The following is a 12,944-nucleotide window of genomic DNA, read 5'->3' as shown; positions in this document are numbered from 1 at the left end:
ATATTTCTCATGGCGAAGTTAACTGATATCGTTCTTGTTATAAAAGCTTTTAATCGGGGAAATGTTCATCCGGCAACTTGATAATCTGAAATCAAATATATCAATATGATAATGACCGTGTTTTACACCGTACCGCTTACAAGTCTACGTTGTACACGTGTAGCCCCGCGTGTAGCTTTACTGGAAGGCTTATTCTAAAGTAATGTCAATATTAGTTAGTATTTAGGGGAGAAAAGGATTTGATAATATATAGCAGGATCCCAATTCTCTTTCCGTTCATTTTAGTAACATATCATGTTTATTATGTCTCATCATAACTACAGTCAGGCATTTGTCTCATAATATTGATATTTAAGTAATATCTTTCTTACATATGATGTGAACGATAAAATGTTCACAATTGGAAGTATACATTGCAGAGTTGCAAGAATATTCTTCAATTCAATATAATCATATTCATATAAAATCAGATCTTATAGTTTAGTTAGATTTAGTTTGGCTGGTTGCATTTACACATTTCCCAAATTTCCCAAATAAAGGGTTTAGGGCATTTAGGATTAGCGTTAGAGATGAGATTAGATTTAGGTTTAGGGTGAACATTAGGGTTCGGGTTAGTTTTAGAGATAAGGTTAGGTTACCATGGTTACTGCTGGGTAGGTGTAGGTCAGGTCAGTTAATTGTGGATCAGGAGATCCCATTATCTGCCACTGGTAACCTGTAACCAGTGCTACCTGTTTAAGATCGAGCCGTCGGCGACTAAACCGTCACACTCACCCGTTTTCCTGGAGGAAATCAACGATGCACAGTCCCAGCAAAACACAAAACGTTTTCGACATCATTCGCAAAAGGTTATAAAGGTTGTCAGAAAACGTTTAAATGTCGGGTTATATAAAGGGTATATTAAGAGTATAAAACGTTTTCATAACCTTAAAAACATTTGTTGATAATCTAGTGCTCAGCAAACAAAAATGTTTTACAGAAAACGTTTAAATGTCGGGTTATATAAAGGGTATAAGACGTTTTAATAACATTCCAAAAACATTCTTGAAAACTTGATACAAAACATTCTAAACAAAATGTTATTTTGGGGTTGAAAAAATATTTTGCGAAAAATGTTTGCCCAAAATATTTTCAATAACGTTTTAAAAACGTTTTCATGACCTTTATATAACCCGACATTTAAATGTTATTAAAAGGTTTTGAAAAAACATTTTAAGAACATTTCTGTGTTTGCTGGGTTCAAACATTTTAACATAATGTTATTTAAGTATTGACACAATATTTGGCAAAAATGTTTGCAAAAATAGTTTACAATAACATTTTTGAAAACATTTAAAAATATTGTTGCAGTGTGTTTTTATACAAAACGTTTTAAAACGTTATCATGACCTTTATATAACCCGACATTTTAATGTTATTAAAACGTTTTTACCTAAACCAAAAGCCAAAATATAACTTATTTAAAACGTTTTTAAAACGTGTTTGTGTTTGCTGGGGTGTCATCGCCCCGATATCTTCATGGCAGAAAATGCCATGGTAGGTTGAATCCACAGCCACGCATGGCCATTGTATTCCCACCTGTTTAATAGTTTTTAAATGCATAGTGGGCTGAAGGACATCCGACTAAGGCTAATGACATTAGCCTGTGACTGACCTCTGTACGGTCAGCGAGCATACATTCGCCATTGTCATCTGCTTATAGACTGCCTCTTCGATAGTCTCCTACACAGCCAGTATGTGTCAGTCGGTCTGACACTCGTCGATCCTGTATGTTCGTGATAGCCACATACAGTCTGGCCCGAGACTACCTCCACGAGGGTCTACGCTGCGCTATTTAAAATCTTGAATTTTGGTCACTTTTTCAGCTCAAGACGCAAGCTACTCTCTCAAAGCGCAAACTAGCGACTATCATATCTGTTCAAAATATATATTCAAGTGCAAGGAACCACATCTGGTTTCTTTATACGAAATCATTTACGGGAGATATTCATCATTTTCCACCCCGGTATCCAAAGATTTATCGTCTGAATATCAATCGTGCATAGCACATTTACGTGTATCGATCCCGTGTATTCATTTCAGTGTCTCTGGTTGTATATAATGTAATTATTAACCGGGCGATGTCGGTGTGCGATGTGGATGGTGGCTGGACACCATGATGATATTAAAAATAAGATTCACCTACAAATGAGCTCACAGGGGAGCCATCGGCCATCCAGCACCTCCTTCGACTGGCCAGCAAGGTCGAAGTAGCAAAGATGGCGTACGAACTACAGAAGTGGTCACCGGCATTTTTTGCATTCTGTCAGGCGGAGGATACTGTAGGACAATGGCTGGCAGAACCTTGTCATCATATATATGACATTGCTGGAAAGCAAGTAATTAAGTAACTTAAGTCTCACCAACATGCATGGCAAGCATGGTGAGTATGCCACAACCTCAAAGTAATTATGACGGCACAACTAAGGACAAGGCCCTCAGTCCCCAGCAGCTTTCAAGCCACCAACCACGGGAGCGGTAGGAAAAGCTAGGAAAGATTAGAGAGCAGAGAGTGTTAAGAATCTCCGGGTTAGAACAGGGTCCCTAGAAGGAATTGACCTTAGGAACATACAACGGAAGGTCCCTTCTGAGTGATGATCAATTGTGCGAACTAGAGAACGAACTGGACAACATAAAATGGGACATCATTAGACTCCAAGTAAGACGAAAAGGAGAAGCTTTATATGATCTTCAAAGCGGAAATACAGGGACACAGAAAAGGGTGGCGCTAGTGGAGTAGGGTTCATCATAGGAAAAGACCTCACAGAAAATGTCTTAAGCTATAAGAGCACATCTGATAGAGTGGCACAGATGATCAAGTTATCAGACCAACAGAAACTGAGAATCATCCAGATCTATATGCCAATCACAAGCCATAAAGATGACGCAGTTGATGAAGTATATGAAGAAACCAATGGCCTTCTCAACCAAGACAAAGCAAGCCATACAATAATAATGGGAGATTTTAATGCCAAGGTGGAAACCCAAAGAGCTGGAGAGCAGGTAGTTGGCAAATTTGGCATTGGCGAAAGGAATGACCGAGAAGACAAACTTCTAGACTTTGCTGTCAACAAAGGATTTAGAATCATGAACACATTCTTTAAGAAGAAACCCTCTCGGAAGTGGACATGGCGAAGTCCTAATGGTACAACTAAGAATGAAATTGACTTCATTCTCTCAGACAAGCAACACATTGTCACAGATGTGTCTGTTCTCAACAAATTCAAGTTATATAAGTGTACGTGACAGAGACATTTTACAGTTTACGAAAAGTTAACTCGGTGAGGCTGAAATTGGCTAAATTACAGTAAGAGAGCATTGGGCCCCTTAGAGGTCGGAAACATTGAAACACCGGTTGAAACGCCAATTTCCCTTGCGATACGACGGCTTTCCTCAGTTACCGAATAATATCCTATGCCCCGGGTTTGATGGCGAAAAAAGGATAGTGAGTCGGTGCCTTTGCTGAATACATAGTTCATCATGTTCATAGTACATAGTTTGCAGGGGAAAGTATTGCATGCGGAAAGTCTAGTCGGCAATCATATTGACGTAGTAAATGATCAGTGATACGCGACGGGCAGAAAATGTATACTATCCACTGCCCACTGATATGTCCATCTTGAAATGATCGCATATATCCAATAAAGTACATTTATAAACTGGCATGCACTAATTCAATGGCAATCGGCTGAAGTAAAAGGTACCCTACTTAATGAATTTACAACATAAGTCTCTGTCATATTCCATTACTCTCCCAGAGATAGTTGTACCACAACAATTTACATAAACAAAAAAACATATGGCCTCTTGAATATTTCATATTTGATTTATCACCGCCAAAGAGCAAGCAGGCGTTATATCAAGCATCTTCAAAGTAAAAATATCTTTGAAACACTATTCCTGACACGTCTTTAAGAAACAACGCAGAGCGTAGCTCAAACGCACACTTACTATGGTAAAACCTCGGGATAGAATGTCAGTCTCCCTTTTTACAGGCCTCTAGTGATACCACTTATCACACACCTCAAAGATTTACCATTTACGCGCGAAAACACAAGCCACAAAATTTACTACCGATTCAAAGACGAAAATATATAACTATTTATATGTGTATTATTCAAATTGACACGAAAACGCATAGTATTAGGCCAGCGTTTCTTGTCAAATTTCTAGATTGTGTTGATAAACTTTATAAATTTGTAACGTCTTTTCAAAGCAATGTTGAAACATGGATCCACGTGCGGGAAGTACAAGAGAGTGCATACTGGCAAATCTCCTCGGGGTCCTGCTCCTAAGTCACTAACTTGCGAGGTGTTTGTCTTCAATAGCTTGCAGGTATACTGGAGAATATCCGCCAAATAGGATGCTTCTTCTTTTGGCTGCTTAGTCTGTAATTATGATCATGATAACTTGGATCACCTTATTATAAATAATGTGAATTTAGCCAAACATGATAAGGCATGAAGCATTTGGTTAAAATAAGTTGGGTTGGGACACCTGTTTAAGTACATGTATAATGTTCCGGGATTTAATTTTGATTGGTCATAATTGCATGCTTTTGACAGACGGGAGAGAAGAACGAACATTCGAGGTAAAGGTTGACTCAAGCAACGGACTGCAGCATCTATTCTTCTATTATTTCCGATTTGAGTGCTGACATGTTGCCAATAAATATTCAAGAGAGTGTACAATCAACGTTAAGTTTTCGAAATTGGGTGATTTATATTTGGCAGGTGTGAAATACATCTGAATGGGCGTTTTAATTACGTAAAACGCATAAAGGCTTTGGCATCATCGAGTGCCAGCCTAAGTGCTGCTATGTGTTTAATTTTTATAATAATTATAATTACATTATTTTATTCATTCATTCCTTTCTCTGCATATTATTCTTTCTTAGGCATGCGCTTTATCACTCCCTTGCCTTTTCTTCTTTCTCTCTCTTTCTCTCCTTCTCCCTTTCTCTCCTTACCGATTGATTTAATGGTGGAACCCTTTTGTCCTGAACAAAAGATACCACTTAATGAATAGCTTCAACTGTTTATATCAATTAGGTATGACTGTGATTACTATAATGGTTTAAACGTTTGTGACTTTTGAGCCTGCAATTTGCCCTTGACTACCGCTCAGTGGTAATTCATGACATTGTGTCAGTTCTGATCACGGTGCCTCATGCATGGCACTATGTATTGAATTATTTTAAAACAAGTGCCCTATAATTTACACGGTTGCTTTATATTCGTTTGTACTATCGGTGCTAATTTTCGCAGGTATTAGTTGAATTGAACCCTCATGTTTAATAAAGAGGACACTGAGTTGTTAATTCGGTTTTCATTTGCAATATTGTTTTTCCTTGCAAAAACGCTTTAAGGGTACTGGCGGCTTGAACCAAATATCTGTCACTTACATCCTCAGTTGATATAATACTGTCGCCTTACTGACAGCGCCAATGAGTCAGTTGAAAAGGAGAAATAGAATAATTATAAAACTTCATTTATTTAGGATAAATTTAAAATTGATAAAAAATGTTTGTTTTTTGATGGATCACAAAATCACATTTTTTTTTCCATTGATGGATCACAAAATCACACTACAAATTTTACTCCAAAACTCCAAATGATTTTCTTTAACAATTTTTCTTATGATAAAGTAAATCCTCCGACCCACTAAGCTGTACGCAAACAAAGTGCGTAATAAAAAATCGCTAGTGATCAAACCTTGGTAGCGTGTGCACAATCATTACCAGCGTTCAGTCGTGGCTAGCGACATAGTTTAAGTTACATTCAAATCAATTGGTTGTGATTTTGACGACTTTTGAGCGACTTATCAATCAGATATCGATAATCGTTTTTCGTTTTTCCGATAACCGACGGATGTTGGGTCACACAAAATAAACCCTGCTTAGTACGCTCCATGCGATTACCTAGTATAAAATAGTCATTTTGGATAAAATGCTGGCGTATTAGCATCTGATAGCTCGAAAACCAGCCAAAAAAATTGTTTCACAAAGAAAAGTGCTAATAATTTGAAATCATTCCAGATATTGTTAAAGAAGTCCACAGCTTTTTTGGGATCTGAAAATGTGTCTTTATCAAGTAGCTCATGGCGAATTTTAATTACCTATGAGTTCACCTATATACCTTGAGCAAAGCCGTCTATGCCATTGGCTCTAAGCGCTAAGTTAACCAAGTGGCTGGAGCTAATTGTGGGACCATCCGTTACGAATTTCTATTCTTTGACTATGGATCGAACCCGAGACCTCATTGGTATGTTCGTAATTTGTCGAGCATTATAAAGTGAATTATATGTGAACTAAATAGTCTCCCTATATTAACATTCCTTAGTATTATTTGGCGCCACGATGGTATAACGACTTGATGTTTTAACGACAAGGGATAACCCAAAAAAATCAAGTTCCTATTATGTGTTATGTGTTAAAAGGTTCCTAAGAAATCGTCATTTTCTCATGATTAAAACGTTATCGTTCTTTCAAAACACAATTTTTCTAAATTGAAAAACCACCATTTTTTTGGTAGTTGAGCTGCTCGATTTTTCGCAGTGGTACTCTGCAGTACAGGCACAGCGCCTCCATGCTGTGAAATCATTTGGTGAATGGAACCAAAAAACCTTCCTAAAATTTCAGAATTTTAATATTTTTATGCTTAGATACATCCACAGAGCACAACTATCACAAAAAATGGGCACATCAGCCTATTCCAATTTCCCCCCATTGTTATTTCTTCAGTCAGATAGGGTTGGACCTGATTTAGTGGTAGTGACATATCCGCGTTGGAGCTCCTTTAAAGATCAAGAGTCTAGAAAAGCATCTTATTATTAATATTATTCATATTGCCCTGGGGTTCCAAATCACAAATGACCTGAAAAATCACAAATGACCTGAAGAAAAAATTCCAACTCATTATTGGTAGAAAACAAATTAATTAAGTCTCATACTACAACTCTAATACCTTTGATCTTTGACACCACTCTTACGCTAACATAGACACTATACAATTAAATCACTAAAGCCCGCACTAAAGAGCCGGAAAGACGTCTACATTAAGAAGAAACTACGTGCACGCAGCTTTAAAAAATTTAGTGGGAACCATGAGGGAAATCAGTGGAGTTAAAATATACACTTGAAGACATGTCCCGTAGCAACTTCGAAATAATAATTAATTACAGTAAAAATCCTTCTAGCGATGAGAAGTTAAGGACCTAGTGTTTTAATTAATATTTTAATCACACAGATAACCTGTATTTTGTTATGTTATTAGTTTGCATATTTTGTTTGTATTTTTGCAGTATGGTTTGCCATGAGCTTCCTGGTTTCCTTTCGTTTTCCTGGTTTTTTGTTGGTTTATGCTCTGCGTTATCTCAAAATACAAGACAATATTGTTCAAGGTTGCGCCGCAGGCTTATAAAGAAACAATGTTGCTCCAAAAACAATAGCAAACAAGCTTAAACTATATATTAGCCCCCGATAGAGGGCAGGGCCTGAAGAATGAGGGAAATTATGGGGTAAAGAGTTTTAAAAAAATGTAAATGTAGGCCTATGAAATGGGTGACGATCTGTCCGTAACAGAATTTTCGTTATCTATTCGGCATCCTTAAGGTTACTCTTGCTTTCTTGCCCTGCGGGGCCCTTATATTGGGGTCCCACTTGGAGTGTTTAGTCGTCGTATGGGAGTCTCCGGCCTCGGGCCTGCCGGCCCTGTGGCCTTGATGCTTTTGGTTGATACTGGGCCCCAGCATCAACAAACAACAATGAGTAACCTTAAGGGTGAGTAAGAGTAACCTTAATGTAACGACCTTGAACCTTTTTGAAATGTAACTTCTAAAAATACTAGTTTTTATATTCTATAGTGTTATATTACCTAAAATATTTCTTTACTACATTGAAAATACGTTATAAAGTGAATTATGACCAACAGAGGGCACTATTACTGTACTAAAGTACGTGGTATTTTGACAACGGATACACCGTGACCATACGTATGCTAGCATACAGCATACTCTTCCAAGCACGGTCTTCACCGTGACAATACACTACGTATTGTCACAGTGTTTTCCCTGTACAATATGTGTGTATTGGGTTCCAACTAATTACTTAAGTCTTATCCTGCAACTGAAATACCTTTGTGTATCAAATATAAACATCTTTTTTGACGAGGATGAAGTGAGAAAGTGATGAATGATGATGATGTCTATACAATTCCATGGGAGATTCTATGTTTGATGGTATACAGGTATGTGCCAAGGATTTTGGGGTGCATCAGGAATTTTGGTGGATTTCAGCAGTGACATATGCACTCAAATTACATAAATTGGACGCATGTTGCAACTAAATTTGGTGCTTTTTGTGAAAAGTAGGTAGCCTATGTTAATGGATCGTAATATACTTTTATATGAGTATAGAGAAAGTCTGAATTACAGAGTGCACGTGGCACGTCCCAATGCAATGACCCCCCCCCACCTCTCACCCGGGTAGAAATAATGCTGTAAATGAAAATATCTTCCTTTAAATAAAAAATCTTATTCTGTCATTTCCTTAAACTAAACTCTGTTCACCCACTGTTGTACATATCTATGGGCATTCAAGTTCTTCTGGGTGAGGTCGATATGATGTTAAAACAATACCAATTCAAAATAGTAAATAACTAAACAGCAAGTTATGATAAAACCAGAAAATAATACAAGTAAGACAAATTAATAACAGCATGGAAACGTCTCAAAAAAATAATAAAAATGCTTACAACACTGAATGATTGGATGTGAGCCATCAACCTGGAACTTGAATAATTATTTTACATCCCTGTTCATTTCTAGAGGGCCTTGATGCACAATAATATGTGACCATCCATCTCAAACCGCTCGTAAAGTCGGCAAATTGTATTTCGAGTTACAGTGCAAAATATGCATAGAGGTTGTATTCATATGTCCCTAATATTTGTCCGACATGTTTCTCATTTTAGTCCAGTCAAACACCAATCTTTAATCCTATTGTTGAAGAGGATAATAAGCTTTATACTTATGTATAGCATTAGTAAAAAGCTTAAGTCTTTGTTTGCTTTGGTTAAATCCTGTTGAAGTGGTGGGTTAACCAACAAATAACAATGAGAGGACATTCCTCAACCTCGTTCAGTTGGGGATGATTTGAAGTGACCGCCAAATATGACCATTTGATATTTAATTCCAGCAATGTGGAAAAAAGGAAATAATGTAGTGCCAAAATAATCTACCCTTTTACTGAAGGAGCAAAGTTTAACAAGTTATAACTCCGCTTCTGGATATCGTTTGAAGTCAAATGATATATCATTGTAAAGCTTATGATATATATTTTCTAAACACGGAAGAAAACAAATTTGACCAGGAGCCGACTGTACGAGCGTTTCGACCTGGACGGTCACATATTAAACTGTCAAACCACATTTTAACCTTGAACAATATTGTTTTTAAGCGATATTGTTTTTACGGGCCGAAATGAGGACAATTGTGGCATAAATTCGGGCTAAAGGACAATACACATTACAACTTTTGGCAAATGTTGTCCCTGCCACGGTATTTCGAGCCAGTGGCCAGGGTTGGGCAAATTGCTCCCCCCCCCCTTTGAGACTTTGCTGATCATTTATTTCAGAAAAATCCTCTCAAACTGTGTGTTTGTAAGGGATTAGAATTAAATTTGCGATTTGAGATTCGTAATGTAATCCCAGCAAGTCTTCCTGCTAATGGCATGCTCGACTAGCATCAAGTATCAATAACGTTAATCTAGTCCGGGTTAATTATCACGTACCAAATATTGAAATTCGTTATGTTATTGATTCTGAATTCTGGAGAGTGTCATCGCAAGCCTTTTAAGAACAACTTCTCCACCCTAATATCACTAATTAGATTTTACATGTTTTACACAACATCGCTGAGAATTAAAGATGTATTTTAATAATATTTTTATTAAAATGGTCCGATTTGGTTACATGCATTTGCCACTTCATTGAATAACCCTGCCTCGCCTATTATGAAGTACCATGCTAGTATTTCAATCTATTTTTACATGAAGCCGAAAAATGTGAATTCGAAGACATTCCCAATAGTCAGAAAACTCATGAATAATAAGTGTGTCGACCCATTTTTAGCTAACGAAATTCGAACAAAATAACCCTAATATTTTACAGCATCAAGGGGGGATTTGGGGATCAATGATAAAATATACGCTTTCCACTGATTGGGATGAGGTTGCTGAACGAGTCATCTTTCTTTTTCTCCGAGTTTTGTTTATTATGAACAGATTTTCAGGTTCCTTTAATTATTAATTATTCATGATATTTGCGAAGACGGGTTCGTACACCATGTGCAGTAATTCAGCCTATAATTGAAGACCGAATTAAAAAAAATAGTTTGCGTCTGACATCAGGTCAAAGGCGCGGCGTGATTGGTTGCTGATCTGAGCAGTACGGCCTTTTTAGTCTAGTTGACAGGACGTCATACACAAACTAGTCTTTTTTTAATTCGGTCTTCAATTATAATTATATATAAAGTACCAAGTAAAAACAGCTTACTGACCTACTTTCGTATCTAATTGTCATGTCACATCCATTGATTCCTGACTTGGGGCTTGTCGATGGTGCAACCTCATTATAGATTAGTAGAATAAAATTTATTGCGTTTTTAACCCTCTTTCATAACTGCTGCCTGCGAAAATGGATACGAGAAAACTGACACGAATAAGTTGGCTTCTTAGTTTGGCTGTATGTAGTGAATTTATAGTAGGTAAGTTGTATTTTGTTAATTACATTAATAACAGTTTGCTAAATATTTTACTATTTTTCTATGTCATTCATTTTTAACGAAATCTAAATGGTAAGCTTTCTAATTGCGTTCTTGTCCTATTTTCATTTTCGGCTTATAATTATTCTTACTCGATCTCCACCTCTTCCTTCTTCTACAATTATTGATACTATACTTCTACTACTAATTTAAATTTTATCAATCCTTATAGTGTCATCTCTTGACTGCAGCGCTTTATACACCGATGCCTTTGGGAATGTAGACGATCCAAATACCTGTTATGTCATGCCAGATGAAACGCCAAGGACCTGGGAGCAGGCGCAACAGTTTTGTTCTGGACTCACTGCTGGGGATTATAAATGGTTTGTTCTTGAAGTGTTAGATTCGGTGGAAGAAGATTATCTACGGAATGAAATTAGGTCATTGACCAGGTATAACCAATACTTTGGTATAACTCTATGGTTATGTAACTTTATGCTTCAACTCTCATACCTCATATCAAAGTCCACAAACACATGTTTCTGATTTACCTGTGCGATATTGTAATGGGTTGTGATGCTACAGGTATTATCATTTCAGTTGGATGCACCATTACAAAGCAAACAGTGGATGGATGCACAGTAACAATACTGTGTGAAGCCTTTGGTTCCCAAATGAGACCAATAGTCTGCATATTGTTATGCATCATTGTTATGGTAAATAATGGCTTGTAGATGGCACAACTAATTGTTGCTAATGTCAAACTTGTCAAAGTAATTATGATGGTATCGCACAAGTAAAACATGTGATTGTGGACTTAATACGGTTTTGAAATAAGCTCTTTAACTTCGATTATGGTATTGTCCATGATTTAATCTAAATCGTATGCAAACACAAAGAAAATCACATTGTCAAAAACAGTAAGTTCTAACCCGGGGTTCTAACCCAATGGTAATTGAAGTACAGATATCGTAATTTCATTTAATGCAGTAAGCTACCCTTTCCCCGCCCTTTCTGCATAGACGGTAAATACAAATACTTCTATCTGCAATCAGAGGTCCCGAGTTCAACCAAATTCCACCAACTGATTGCTTTTTCAAACTACCGTATAAACGTTCGCCTAATGGCGCACCTGGGCTCCTTTACCTTGGGGTAAATTCCATGTGGAAATAGGGAACTCCCTCCTCTAAACATCCCAACAAGAATTAAGGGTACGTGTACTTATTTGCTGGTGGGATTTTTATGGGAGGGCACTTTTAGTTTGTGTCTAAAAATCCAGTTATGTCAAGGGAGCCCATAGCGCCATTAGGCGAACGTTTACGGTATTGTACTTCCATCACGTCTTTACTTATAATAACCAAATGAAGAATAAATCAGTCAATATTATAGACTGATTTCAACCAAATTCCACAAATCAGTCAATATAATTATGGGGACTGACTTGTCTTCATGGGTTAAGTAAATACTTGAGGGAAGTGCACTAGTTTGAAAGTGTAATCAATTGGTGGCATTTGGTTGGACTCGGGACCTCCGATTGCAGTTGAAAGTGTTTGTATTGACAGTCTATGCCGTAAGGGCTCAAGAAATAGTAGATTATTTCATTATTAAATGAATTATAATATCTGTACTTTAATACGCGTTGGGTTTGTCTTATAGTTATACACCTCTTGTTTTTAACACTGTAGTTATATCTGATCTTTTTATGAATAATCTGATTGCAAGATGATCTAAATTTAATATCGATAATGCAACTAATTATGGACATTCGGGCTAAATAATGTAGCAAAAAACACACAAATGTCAACTAGTCTTCGATTCTTTCCCTCAACTTTCTTACAATTTACCAATCCAACTTCACTTGTTTTTCTTTTACCTCCTGTCATTGTATGTTGGACTAACAATTGTAGTGACATCCCATAACAAGAGATACCATAGTGACATCCATAACACAGATACCATAATTGTCTTACGCTATGGAATGGAGTAAGGCAGTAAAAACGCTGCCGTCCGTCTTTCCGTCCGTGTGAAATTATAGACTTATCCTCATTCTCAAACTGTGTTTGTAGTCGCTATTAATCAGGAATAAATGTAATAAAGTTGATATCATTGTGTGACGTTTTTGTTAAAGTTTGTTTTGATGTTAT

This window comes from Amphiura filiformis, chromosome 1 (genome assembly GCF_039555335.1).
Source record: "Amphiura filiformis chromosome 1, Afil_fr2py, whole genome shotgun sequence".
Taxonomy (NCBI): domain Eukaryota; kingdom Metazoa; phylum Echinodermata; class Ophiuroidea; order Amphilepidida; family Amphiuridae; genus Amphiura; species Amphiura filiformis.
This window is presented reverse-complemented; position numbering follows the sequence as displayed.